The sequence below is a fragment of the Salarias fasciatus genome, chromosome 23 (assembly GCF_902148845.1).
Source record: "Salarias fasciatus chromosome 23, fSalaFa1.1, whole genome shotgun sequence".
In the NCBI taxonomy this organism is placed as follows: domain Eukaryota; kingdom Metazoa; phylum Chordata; class Actinopteri; order Blenniiformes; family Blenniidae; genus Salarias; species Salarias fasciatus.
Genome location: NC_043766.1, coordinates 3,647,614 through 3,662,790, shown reverse-complemented (window position 1 = coordinate 3,662,790; position 15,177 = coordinate 3,647,614).

Genomic DNA, 15,177 nt, shown 5'->3' with positions numbered 1-15,177 from the left:
TCACGCGCCGAATTCCAGCCCGTCTCGGGAAGTTCAGAGGTTTGCCCATGTAAGGCAGCAGGCCAAAACTGCCGCTCCGCACGAGCGGGTCAGCGGAGAGGCACGCACTCCAGAGGACACGGGGAGCTCACTCTTTACCCCCTCATGGTCTGATTTTCAGAGAGAGAACAGGACATTAGGCCTGGCCTAATACCTGCGTGATACTCTGTTTATTCTGACATGTCTCATAACGCATGCAGACTTTCAAAGTATGACTCTGTGTGTCATGTAACTATACAAGTTTGGTGTCTCAGAGGCTACTTTCAATACATTCAATTATGGATAGACCAATACATCGGCCTGCTGGTATATCGGGCAGATATTTGGGTTTTTTACTTGTATCGGCACTGGCCGACAGAAGCAGTGGGCAGCCCTACGCAGTCAGAATTATGTATTGTTTATATGATGATAGACTGTTCGTATTCTTTTGGCACCCAGTGTAAAATTTAAAATCCCTGATGTCCTGTCCACGGTGCATCCTGCCCTCAGTTAAACCATGAGCAGTGGGCTGCTGCTGTGGCCTGCAGGGTGCCCGGGGAGCTGGACCTCTACCCAGGGGCCCACAGCAGTAACCTGTCAGCAACAGGATTTGAACCTGTGAAACTCTAGCCTTCATTCCTCAGCTTCAATTTTGAGTACATATTCTGTAAAATACAATAAGTTGTTATGAATTATACTAGTTTGTCCAACAGTTTCAGCCTCTGCTAAAAAAAAAAAATAAAAGGTATCCATAGCCAGGGTCATATTTCTAATAGTTATTATACTTTCTACACTACTATGATTACTAGGCAAATATAATGACATTTATTTTAAAAACTATTCACAATAAATAGTGTTTCAATATCCAGGCCTTTCATCAAACATTAAACTACTATTTTACACTAGTTTTATTGCTGACTTCATACATAAAGTGAATTCAGGATTACAGTTCACACTCCACTACATCAAACAGCTTCATTTACATAACTAATTAAAAATTGTGAAAACTTTATTGTCAGAAATATTATATTTTAAACTTTCCAGCTTGGAGTCCTTGAGCAGAACTTTTTGCGAATCAAAACACACAGGTTGAAAGGGAAGTCAGCCCAGCACAGAACGCTAACGCAGAGTGTTCATCCAGTCGAGTGTGAATGGCCACATAATCTGAGGAGATTAAAATTTGAATATTGTGTGTTGCACGCTGCAGTGCTCCCATGTCCTGTCATGCACTGTCACTGTAGCTCACGGAGTACATGCCACACATACAAGCTGACCTGCAATACCTGCATATTAATTGATGTAACAAATTACAAATCTGGTTGAATAAATCCAAAACACACATAGGAGCCCAGACCTCTCTAAACTGCAGCTGTTGGCTTTTCTTTTTCAGATGGCCTGAAACATTGTTTTACTTATTCAGCTGCAGGTTCAGACTATTGGAGGGGCTTCTTTAATGCACCTAATTTCTGCCCTCTCCTTTGCTCCTCAGGCGTGTATTTGCCACCATGTTGTTGTTTAGGAGGAGTCTGCTTTTCTGCTGTCGCGCTTTGCTAACACCCAAGTCTAGACGATCAAGGAGAAGCTACTAGAGACGAGCTTTGCTGAAAGTTTTCATGTCAATAGGGAGCATCATTGCTTTTGAGTGAAATCAGTTTTATGTTTGTGTCGTTTGCTGATGAAATATTATCAATATGAATTGTTGGTGGTGGCAGAGAGGGTTCCTCCCATACCTCTTGGCAGGTTGAACTGACAGGTTAACGAAAAGCTTGCAAAGGCACGGTTGCTCCTTTGTTAGGTTTAGTCATGGAAACTACTGAGATTGGCTTAGAAGATTAAATAAACTGTTTACTTGTTGGTGTTGAGGTAAGCGAGCATATCTTGATAACCTTGTAACACAACATCTAGTTTTACAAAAAGTTTTATGTTTGTTCTTATAACTATGTTGATCTCATATATTGCTAAGTTTTTCATGCATAGTAATTTATGTAACTTTCAAAAACCTATGCTTTGATTTAAATACGATTTGGTCTTGGTCACATTCTCCAATCTGTGCCCTTATATAGCCTTGTTTCCTTTGTGCTTTGCCTTCTGCCTGTCCTGCACTGCTCCTGTCAAATACTGCAGCTCTCTAAACTCAACGTTTTGGGTTGAGGAGGGTGAGATGGGCCAGAATACCCTTTCCATACATGACTGTGTAAAATCCGCAGCGGCCATGCAGTCAGGCTGGCCACATTCATGTCATTCCTGTCGTGTCATTGGCTCCTCAGCATCTTCATGTAACAGAACTCTGTGGCAAGCTCACTTTCTTATCTTCTTTTTACTTTTGCAGTTTTGAGAGGATTGTCCATCCTGCTTGTATTTAATTATGAAAACTCAACAGCACTCTCAAAAAAAAAAGAAAAAGGAAAAAAAAAACAATTTGTCGACATAATTTAGTATATAATAATGTCTTGCTGCTCGTTATCCTTGGCAAAACTGGATTTGGGGCTCCTCTGCTGCTCCTCGTTTGTCTGAAGGCTCTGATGTTGGGTACGAGGAAGCCGCTGTCAGATGTCCAACAAAGCCCCGGCTTTATGTGGGCTTTGTCTGACCTCGGCGATCTCTGCCATGCAAACGACACAATTAGTTTGCATGCTCGTGATTGCATGCAAATACAATAACTGCTTTTTCACCTCAGATTCTTTGTTTCGTTGCTGCGGCAGTATTGTCGCTCATAATGTCGACATTGTGCCTCCTGTGTCTGAACATACTAATACACTCAGATGTGGCTGATCTTATCTATTCTAAAGCTGTGTCTGATGAGGACGGATGACTTAATAACTCATTTGTAATGAAAACATTTAAACTACGTTCCCTTTTAGAGGCCCAATGCAAAGTAGAGTCGTTCACTCTGAGGTCTATCTTTTCTCTGATAATTCTCACTTTACTGCGACTGATTACATTGTGCTCTGAGCTGTGAATGCGTGCTTTTTTTCCCTCTACACCATGCATGAAGCAAGCATAAACAGCACTTGCAGATCGAGCTCGCTGATAAAACCCAAAATGATCGGAGCTATTTTGGTGTGTCGCCCGTGCATCCCCTCAAAGTCTCAAAGTTCTGGGGCAAACTGGAAAAAGGTAATCTCATTTGTAATGTGTGACAGCTTATTTGCAAGTGTGTTCACTGGCAATTTTTTTTCCCCAAATGGGCCCGCCAGTAATTCTTCTTCCACTCTTAAAAGCTGATTTCACAAAGACACCCTGGAACAGTTTAGATGACACATTGCTGCTGCCTGTGAACTCCAGTATCAATCAAGCACCAATTAACATGCTGGGTTAGAGGAAATCAGGGGGGCTCTTTGATGTTTCAGTAGTTAGGGGAGTGGAGCTATGCATGTCACTGACATGTTGGGTCTCAATTTTATCCACGATGTATGAAAAAAAAAAAAACCTGCTTACAGGCACAGAGTCCACCGCAACGCTTCTCACCATGGGGGTGCATTAAATCTTTGTTCAAGCTGTTTCTAAATTTAACTGCAAACAACCAGAAAAAAAAAAAGCTTTACCAAATTTTCGTGTTTCAATTGTTCCAGGATCGGATATCCTGTTTTATTTGCTGGTTTTAACACTCTCTTCTTCCTCGCACCACTTCCGTTGAGGTGTACGAACGTCAAACATCAGAAAGAGCACAGCAGCTGCACAGTCAACGTCTACTTCCTCATAAGAGTGTGAGCGAAGGGTGGCTTTTTTTTTTGTTTTTTTTTTTTTTGCACCACCTTGCAGAATAAGAGTCTTCTGCAGGCAGTTCTCTTGGTTTCAGGAATCAATACAAACACAGGTCACTCTGTCAGATATGAAACCAACACATCTCTACATGCTTCTGATGCCGATGACATTGGGTTTCTGATGAGAATCTTTATTATCAGCAGGGTTGGCAAGTCCCATGTTTTGTGCAACAACAACAACAACTACAAATGCAGACATCTTTGTAGAGAAAAAAACAGAAAAACAACCAATGTGTCTGGGAACTATGTATGCTCTGTTAATTAGAGCTGAGATAGCACAGATTAGTCTTCAAGCACAACCATATTACAGAGAGTCATGCCAAATAAGGGAAAACAAAAGCAGGAGACAGGCAGACTCACTACAAAAACAATGTCCCAAAGCTACTAATCAAACAACTCTCGATCTAGATCCAGACCTCAGATTGCACTAATGAATTCTAATTCCTATGTTTTAGCATGTAAATGTGTATTAAAATGGGAGACTGAGACAATCCCTGCCTACAGCAAAGGTTTTAGCATAAATGATCTGCGCTTGTGAGCATCGCGCTGCACCTTTGAAGCGGCTTTATGGCAGCAGGGTTTTGTCATCGTATCCTGAAATCAGTTTTTTAGGATTCTCCATTTAAAATGGCTTCTTTTCCTCCCACAGTGAGCATAATCAACTGTGTTACCTCTGAGAAAAAATGCTTTCAGCTGGCTCCATTCCTCACCAACAACAGAGCAGTAAAGCATTTTGTCAGCTTGATTTTATCGAGCAAAAACCTGGATAACACAGCGGCACGGCAACAATAAAATATAAACATAAAACTGAATTGGATTCCGAAACAGAACCTCTAAATCAACAAGTGTTAATTGTTCTGCTGAAAAAAGAGGCTTTACTGATGTAACCAGAGGCCCACAGGCCAAACAGACACCGTAATAATCGAGTGTGAGATTAAAGAGACGCTGGTGACAGTAGCAGGTATGGACAGGGCAGCGAGAAATCTCGTCTAGTCAAAGTATCTCCTCTTCTGATTCTTGGAGATTTTTTTTTCAACCACAAGGAAGAAGAACGTTTATTCCCAGAGCACAAACACTGGCGTTACTTGACCAGAGGACCAGACAAAGAACATCATATAACTGCATTTTGAAAGGGATGAAAAGGCTTTAAAGTGTGTATCACGACTGAGCTGGGCTCTAAAATAGTTTTTCATCCTATTTCAGATGGAAGTGTGTTCACTGGCAATTTTGGATCTGAAAAAAAAAGCTGTGTTTATAACCGACACATTTAATTTATCAACTTAAAGGTGTTAAAATCAGCAGTAAACATTCAGGGGTGACCGGTCCATCACAGCACCAACACAGAGACAGACAACTGCCGGTCCTCAAATACACACCTGTGGACCATTCAGAGTCGTCATCCATTCTATGGTTTGGGCCAAGAAGCCAAAGGACTCAGATCAAACTTGTCTATTAATTGCTGTGTTGGGAAAGTATTTTTTTTTTTTAGCACAGCACCACAGAGGTCCACAGTTCTTTCAAAAATTGTCCTTTTCAAAACTGTTGTTTCTCAAAAGTTTTCTTGTTAGTGTGCAGAAAGTGTCAATGACTTCCAGACTGTTTAAAAGTATGGACATTTATATTCAAAGGAGTTTGTGTGCATAGCATATACCTAAATACACAAAGAAAAAAAAAACAGAAGAGAAGATAGTTGCATAGCCTGAACAAGTCAAACAAGCACATTTTCTAAACAACAACCCCCCAACAGGTGCATCTCCTCTAGGTTGTGAATACAGGGCTTCAGCTCCTGGAGGTTTGTTTTACTGCTCAGGATCCAGAGATGCTAAATGCTTTATTGTCTCTGAGGTAAAAGCAGAGAGTGGACAGGCTTTTTCGCACTATAAACCATACTGACATTCTTGTGCTGTGAGACTCCAAATTGCAAGAATACAACGGAGGCGTTCCTATGATCTGAGGGTATGTTGTCAGGCTGCCAGTAAAGACAGACACATGTGCCAGTATAAAAATTTAAACTTTAAAAAAAAAAAGAAGCAAAAAATAGGTAGAAAGAAAGTTTACTCTTACAAAAATCCTTTCCACTTACCTTAAAAAGATGACCAACCAGAGAACGATTCCCCCAAATATTCTAATGTGATGCCACCGTTTGTTTATCACATTTGGCTAGAAAGCCTGCAAAAATGTGATCCTTTCCTCCCAGCAACAAACATAATTAATTATTCATACACTGTTTGTCTCCACTCCAAAAGAACGCCAAAGCTGAAAGTACAAAAATCATGTAATTTGCAAATAGCTCAGAAGGTTAAGTCGATGCAAAATCATTTTCAAACTGTATGTTTTCCTAAGACTTTCAGTGTAAATGATCAATTAGTTAGAAATGAAGTTTGAATACCAAACATAACGCTTAAGTGACAGTAATAACAAAGTTACACACAACAACAACAACAACAACAACAACAACAACAACAACAACAAAATCCCAGACAAGACAGTTTCAGGAAGCTGTCATCAATGTTGGACAATCTTTTTTATTCTTCTGCTTGTAAAGTATCACATCCTTGATGGGAAAATACGAGGTCTATGTTCATATATTTATGTAGTAATTCTTTTTTTCAATTGAATTTTAGGTTGTGTGAAAAAATAGGTGTGACAAATATGTCAGCACCACAGCTGTTTGAGTTAATAAGTTTGACCTAAAAGTGCCAGTATTGTCTGGTAAACCGTTCTTCGACTGCTGGATCGTTCTGTTTGATTTTTTAACGTTACCATTTTGTTTGCGAGGAAATGTAATATATCAGACATAGAGTACTCTGTTTTACCTTTACGTATAGTTTACCAGTAAGCACCAGATTGCTCCCCTCTGAAACCTGGACCAGAGCCTGGCTGTGGCCTGCGGTACTTACTGGACCTCATTCAACAGAGGTCCAAGACTCCGAACATTGGTGCATTTTCTTTGTTAAGGGCTGACATGAGTTCTCTCCCTACGATCGATTAGCTTCCTGTTCACCGTGGTCAGAATGCGTAGTTGCATAGTTGCACTGTTTGTTGCTTTTATAATAATTCCAACTGCTGAGAAGGTTACTGATAAAACTGCTTCTGCAGAGGCAGCACTTTTCGTTATCATCACTAAATCCTCTTTCTGCTATTTAAATGCCCACTTTAGCTTAGCTTAACTTAGCATTTGCTTTGTCGATGACTTCTCATGTTTCTCATCTTTCCACCAGCAGCAGGTGCTATAAGCATTTCTTACAGACCGTCCAGGTTGACGGAGCATAAACATTTGTACTGGTGGTCACCCTGCGACTCCGGAGCATCATGGGTAATGGGCAGCCTGGATGAACTGCACCTCTGAGCCTGAGGTTCAGCATCAATCAGTGACGCACCCCCAGATGAAAAAAGAGGTTACTGGCAGCTCTAGATGAAAACATAAAGCTAAAGCAACACTAAGGAACTTTCAGTTTTGGTTGATTTTGGCGGCGCCAGTGAACAAAGCGGTAGTGTTTTGCCTGAAGGAATACTACAGTTCCCATGAGGCCTAGCGCGTGGCGTGGTAAAATGCTGCTCCCGGTGGCGTGCTGTCGGACTGAACTCGCCTTCATTTGTTTCCAGCGGCTGTGTGAAGGACGGATAGCGACGAGGTCATGAATCTAATAGTGGCTAAACAATGTTAGATCATGATGTGACGCATGCCGTAAAGCAGTCCGCACATTTGGAGTGTTTTAGCGTGCAGGGTTCCTACCACCCTCCTCACAGCTGCTCAGTCCAAGTGAAAGCAAGACTGACTCCCTCAGGCCGTGACAGAGGGTCACTCAACTAGCTGTAAGTCGATGTATCATCACAAAAAATATTAAAATGTTTTATTAAGGTTGAAAAGTTCCTTAGTGTCGGTTTAAATCTACCACCAGGGACATTTGTTGAATGTATTCCAATCACCATAACAGGCAGCATTAAGCCTTTCTTCGGGGAGTAAATGTAAATACCATGAGATTGTATACATGCCTGAAGTAAGATCATGACATTTGGATGTGGCAAAAAGGAATGTGGCCTTGGTGTGTAGACTTGCTAAAGCTTTGTTGGACTGTATAATTTTCCCTGGCCTCTTGCCTGATCTGACGAGTGATGACGTGTTTAGCAGCAAGTTGTCATATTTAAACTGCTCGTTGTCCCGTAAACAACACTAGCTATATAAATAATTGGAGACATTTTGGAGGAAATCCTTGTTTAATGAGGAGGGATGGCATCTGATATGGAATAAATTGGTCTTATTTTGGATGATGTGGATTGCTTATCTTGATTCGTGATAGATGTTCTTAAATTCTTGAATGTCCAGAGTCCAGACAGTAAATTACTGTTTTACACGGTTCTCTGCAACTGCCTCACTCTTGTCACCACGCCTTTGTAGAAATCAAATACCTAATCTCTTTTGTCCAAACCTTCATTGTAAATAATTTGATGGTTGGTCACGGATTTGATTTACAGTCAAACTTCTGGCGAGGGGACATAAGAGGGGACAGCTCGTGCAGAGTGGACAAATTTGCATGCATGGAAATGTTTTCTACTGTAAACACTCCTAACTGAGCAGACACCTTGCTAAATACGGACAACGGACTAGTTTTTCTGGCAAATTCCACCGCAAGCGGGCATGACAACGGCCAAAATGCAGTCGAATCATAATAAGGGGAAAATACAAAAGCCAGTTGTAATCATTTAAGTCGGTCTCTCTCCAGCTCCATATTCTGAATTTTCATTCCTACTTGTAGACTTTATCTGATTTAGTACTGTGTACAGATAGAGTAAGTACTTTATTGACTGGCTAGACAAGATCTGGAAGTTGAATATATCAGGTTTCTGTTTGACAATTTATTGAGTAATCTAAAGGAAATAATGTCACTCTGTTTACTTCGGTGCCATTTGTTAACACAATGGAGAGCAGTTGCAGTAGTGTTAGTCCTTCTCACGCTGATTGTCTTGTAGATAGTGCAGCAGCCTCACTTCGATCCAAACTTGATTCTGTTGCCCCTCTATAGAAAAAAGAAATAGTTTGTCGAAGCTCCACAGTATTGCAATCAATAGCTGCAAGCATTAAAGACATCAGCATGAAAACTGGTGAAGAAATGACATCCAAATCAAGTGTTGCAGCGGCCTGAGAAGACAGTGTGTAGACCCACAAAAAATAAATAAATAAATAAATAATCACTCACCATAAAAGTTGAACTGCTTTCCCTTCTACTTTAATAAAAGAAACCAGAACAACAACAGGAGTGTGTTGCTGTTGGAAAGCATTATCTCAAAGAGTCCACCACCGATCCCAGTGATGTAACAATATACAAGCCAACGTCCAACCTTCCCTTCATTTCTAAAATCCTGGAAAATGTAAGAAGATTTTATACTATTCACCACCACACCCAAGAATGAAACTTATCATTGGTATTAAGGGTACGACACTAACCTGGTTTCCATCATATTCATTGGCAGTTTCCACTTCCTTCATGTTAATGACGACCCTTCAGCTCAGAGTAAAGTTAGCCATTGAGTATTTCAGGTTTCTCTGTTAGGACCCATACTTTTCACATTCCCATGGATCCAGTGTATTCACTTCAGTTGATACACAGATGATACACGCATGCATTTTTCTATGAAATCAAATGATAGTGATCATTTTTTAAAACAAAAAAAAAATTGTTTTGAAGCCCAAAAATTCAGAACTGGGAACAATTTTTGTCTTCTGAAGTTATATCTTGTAAAAATCCATTACTTCTAAACTGCACTGTTGTAAATCTTTTTTTTTTTTTCAGAATTTCCTCTCATATTTATTTCCTGGAAGATGCAGACTGAAATATAGAAGTCTTCTCAAATAAAAACTCTGTCTCGCTCCATCAAGCCTTTCTGTCCCCAATGGTCCCAGCAGAACGCTTCATTTTTAAAGTTCCACGCAGGACAGGTTCCTCGACTTATTGTCCTCTCATGCAGAACCAGCTCCCAGTTTGCTTTTAAGAGCAGACTTAAAGCTTTTCTGTGTGTTAAAGTTCAGTTACTGTTGGTTTTCAGGTCACATTGAACCATTTTCTGAATAAGCTGCTGTAGGTTTAGACTGCTCAGGATCTTCTAAGAGAGCTTACGCTGAGCTTATCTCCAGGTCTAAACTACCTACATTCATATTTCTATATCACCTTCAGTCCGTCTCTCAGCTGTCGTCTGTGCCGTCTTTTGCTCTGAGCTTCTTCCCTGAACCTTTCCCCAGGATTTCTGACCGTGTAACTGGAAGTTCCGGGTGTGTACTTCCTCGTCCAACAGGTTCATACTCGCTTTGTTTGCTGTTGGTCAATTTGTTTGTTTGTATGTTGTTCTCTTTCTTTTGTAATATTTTCTTAACCTCCTAACCAGCATGGTAAACATCTACCAGGTCTGACTGGTTCATCGGAGGCTTTTATCCTGGTAGGAGACAGTCGTTCCTCTCCACCGTCGCCTATGCTTGCTCATGGGGGGTTTTCTGGGTTTTGCTCTATAGGAGTGTGCTATGCTGTAATTTAGCTCAAGGTAACTCAAACTGAATTGAATTGAAATTGCATTGCATTCCATATTTGGCTTTTTTGAAGACCAAAAATAAAAATTGAAAAAAAAAAATTAAGTTGGATTTCTATGAAACATGTCAACAGGCTTGCCTTGCTGGATTATCCTGACTTGTGTTGTAGCTACAAATTTGTACGTATCTTATTTATTTGCCACTATTTGTCACACTATTCAATTGAGTTCAATATTTTGTATAACTGGACTTCACTTATATCGCACCGGTGGAGGCAGCTGCCATGCAAGGCGCCGAATCCATCCATTGATAGTAATTTGGGGTTCAGCGTCTTGCTTCGACATATGGATGGGTACGGAATCAAATCTGCAACCCTCTGATTGAGAGACGACCTGCTCATTTTAATGTCGCCAGTCCTTACTGTCGGTGTCATCAGGCTGCGTTGCACTGACACGGACTCGGGACAATGATGTACAACAGCGTTACGTCGGTGATAAACAACAGACGAGTAGTGATGAAAAAAATGAAAAGAAAGTCAAGTACTAAAGTATAACTTATCACTTTTGGAAATAAGAAATCAGTAAAGTAATGGGATTACTTTCTTGGAGTAACTACTATTTCTAAGTAACTTGACTATCTGCTGGGAACTGGGATAGTTACCAGTTGGGAAGGTTCCCAGTTTTCACTTACACACATTTGCTGCATTTTGTTGCCTGCTGTTAGATATAAAAATCATCGTAAACATTTTACTTATATTTCTGAAGCGGTGAGAAGCCAGGACAGAAACAGTTGAATCTGCCCAGTTCCCCAGTGGACAGCTTCCGGTTTGACGGCATTCAGATGTGTTTTTCCCAGGGGGAAGTGGGACTGTTTCCACTTCCCAGTTACTCACCACTGCTCCCATCCTTTCACCCGGCCTGTGTTGGTATTTTTGAGTGAAGATGAGGTGCTATACCTCACTTCTCTGCAGATTTGGATGTATCTGCTTTATGTGTTTGATTAGGAAGAGCTGCTGAAAGGGAAACTTGTCTGCTGAAGTGACTAAAAGCATAACACACTCTCACACACACACGTACAGCTAAAACAAATAATACATGCACAGAATGTGCGTGAGGGGTAAGAAAAGCTCACGTTTCCACATAGCTGCCTGGTAAGAACTGCGAACCGCCACAAAGACTCAAAGCCAACAAAAGAAATCACCTGTACCTCAGTGAGACTAACAATGTACCTACAAGCCCTGGCAACCCTGCATCTCTTCAGACCCTTATTGACATAAATGACTATACAATTTGACAGTGAAAGCCTGGCCTTTGGAACAATAAGCCTGTTTGGTAATCCACCCATGGCTGTCTCTTGTATGTAGCTATTCATTTGATGAAATTGTTATACGAGCAACGGCAATTTGCTTCCCCTGACCTCTTCTTACAGCTGTTTATATGATATTGTGTGTTCTCCTGAACGGTCTATGAAAACTGAATTCATAAATCATCCAAGAAGATGAAAAGCTGAGGCGGATTCATATTTGAATATTTGCAGATGTCAACGTTCAATAAATCCTGGGTGTGCTAAAATATTGGTACGGAGGAAAATTGCACCTACCTGGCAGATTTCATTTGTGATACCAAAGATCACATCTGCTTTTAAAGAGAATTTACACCGAACAAAGACAATCCCACCACAGTGCTGACGACAAAGCTGTCACTTTGAATCACCTGGTACACACAGCCGGTGTCTCTCGCTCAACTGTTTTTTTTTTCTTCTTCTCTTCACTCTATAAATGCCAACTAATGCAAACCACCAGATTTGGCTCCGGTGACCTTTATTAGAGCTGATAGCGGCAGCCATGGATACCGGGGGAGCTCCATGTTGGCACAACAAAGGCTTGTAGTGGAGTTGGGCTGCTGATCTACGTGATAGCAGGTAAGTGAAAATGACAGGCAAGTATTTTCCTTTACTGATGTGATAATTACCCGCAGTCAACTGCCGTGGAAAGGTTATCTGACAACTGGGCTGACCCACAGACGCTCCAGGAAACTGCCAGCGACGACCTGCATGCAGCCAGTTGTTTGTGGATGTAAGAAGTATCAGATGCGGATGGATTGATTACCAATCTGGTAATGCGCTCCGATTCTTCCCAGAGGGCTGCATTGTAATCAAATGTTTTTTCCTGGAAAAGAAAGTAGGTGTTCGACTTGTCTGCAGACAGTGCAGGGTCACTGTTTTCAACTTCCTGGCTCTTTTTTTTTTTTTTTTTTTTTTCCCTTCCCAGAGCCGGCTTATAAGAATTACTGCGAGGCATGCTGTCGAGAGTGAGGATGCTCTGAATGTGATATTTCTGAAGAAAGAGGCCAGGCAAGAAACATGTTGAAGTTTGGACTTTAAAAAAAAAAAGAGTAAAAAGAAACAAAAAATAAACATCAAGTTTGCATCGAGACGGTTGCAACAACAACAATAAGGTTGATTTTTAAAAGAATTCTGTTGATCCCTTCTTTGTTAATTTTGACGCAGGCCTAAATTACATCAGATGACAGCATAATCCTGCATCATTATCAACATCAAAATGTGTTTTACGCCGCTCGGCCCCCGGGGGCTGTCGGCAAACAGCGCAGCCTCTATAACGGGATGATATGGATTACACTTTGCAAACCGACCTTGCCCCGCTCTCATTTTTTATGCCTGCCAGTGGAACACAGCGATGGCCGTGTGTGTCGCATCGCTGCCAAATAAAACCCAAATATCCCTCTGATGATTAAGGTCACTCATACACTGCTCCGCAGAAGCCATAAGCCTGGCAGAGTAGGCAGGGTGGGGAGGGCCGCAGCGGGGTGGGCTTGATAGGGCCAGACTGGGCTGCCCACTTGGGACTCCCCGTTTTTTCAAACCTCTTTCCGTGTTGAAATCTCACACAGGTTGGACCTCCTGGTCTGCTGGTGACGGGTGGGGAGACGACCGGGCAGTGATCAAAATTTCCCTCCGAGGCAGCGGTTGACCTGTTGTTGACTTTCGTTTGTGTGTCAGCTAAGAGGGTTTAAGCTTCTTCATGAGAAGTTTATCCCTGGATCACAGGGATCTGAGAGGGCTCACCGGTCATTTGCCATCAGTATTCTGAGAGCTCAGATTGTTAGGGCTGCTTTATTCTGAAAATTTGATGGAAATGTGTTGGACTAATTTGGCTTTAGCAGGATTGGCTGAATATTAGTCCACTCATCCAGTGGATTATCCCGTGGCTGCCATGAACATACTGTACATGGACGGATCTGTCAAATGCCCGCATAAATAAATATCTCATTTTACTCTCACATTCTGTTCTCTTCATTTAGCATTCTGCTGCGTCCGTCTCGTATTTTCCCGTCACGATGACAGCATTTGTATCGAGCCTCGCCGCCGACACAGTAAAGCATGTAATGCTGGTAACGGGAGGAGCGCTGAGAGTTCTAACCCCCAGTGAGGTGAGCGTATCTGTCCAGACAGCATGTGTATTCACTTTAATCTGAGTTCAACATCAGGTGTCAAGTGCGATTACACACTGATGCGAAACACTTCCACATTCACACACTATATGCATGTACATACTGTATACACATTCACTGCATGGCGCTGAAACCATGAAACCAAAATTATTCAGGCCTTCTCTTTTAGAAACATGATTACGGTACAGGTTGTGTGAAAGTGAACTTTTTAGGGTAAGTGTTTCATATTGTGATATTTCTGTGGACATTTTTAAAGAAAACACAAAAAAAGCAGAAGAAAAAGAGTGTGCATGCAGTAGTGCCACCACACACACAAAAGACTGATTTTTCACTCAATAAGATAGTTATCTTGAAAACTGCATTATCTGACTTCGGAAGACTGTTAGCAATAATTTAAGGCATAAAAAGTCTAAAAATCACAAAAGTTGCTCACAGGATCAGTAGGTGCCTCTCTTTGGTGTCCGTTTTTGTCTCCAGACACCAAATAATATTAAGAAAAACTTATTCTAACCTACATGCATCTTCACAGAGTCATCAAAATTACAGGTCAGAACTTCAAAGAATTTATTTTTAAATCAATTAGTTAATTAATTTCTTTTGCATCGAAGACAACTCTTCACAGGTTGTAGATCATGTCCGTCACAGTGGAAACCTTAATTTAATATTTGAGGAACTTTTTAAAATCCCTCCATTAAATTAAGTGCATTTATAACAGCTGCTGTCCTCCTGACAGAAGAGTTAAATGAGGGTGAAAATCGAAGGTGTTAAATGATCAACAATCTAATGATTTATACCTATTCTCTAACTTATCACTGCAGTTTTAGGACATTTGAGGTGTAATAACAATATCGGTATAGTTTGTCTTTTAAACTGTGGTTTAAAAATCTAATTTCTTGTTTGACTTTATTGGTTGGCACAGTTTCACATAAGATAAATTGATGCTCTAAATATGCCAAGAGCAAACACAAGAGTTTCTTTCGGGGTATGCCCTCTTAATTTCACATGACTGCATTTAATTTGGCAGAGATATTAGCATTTATTTCCCAGACATGGCTCCGCTGCTGTCAGGATGTTTCTCCCTAATTTCCTCTCCAGCAGCAACATTGCTGACCTTCCTATTGGCCGTGGCATGCTGAAGTGACAGCTGGTGTGATGTAATAACACCCCCTCTGCTAGACAAGTTATAAAGAGCAATATCTAGTTCCATGGATTGAGATAAGCTTAGGTAGATTAATGCTCCGGGACACTGAAATGTTTGTTGTGTAAAAGCTCTGTTTATAAAACAATGTGTCATTGGCGTATATGAAAAAAAACCTCAGATCTGGCAGATGGCTGGAGCTCCAAGAGTTCCTCTGCACATTAAAGGCACTCCTAGTCTGTGGTCTGTGCTCCTGTGGCTTAATGG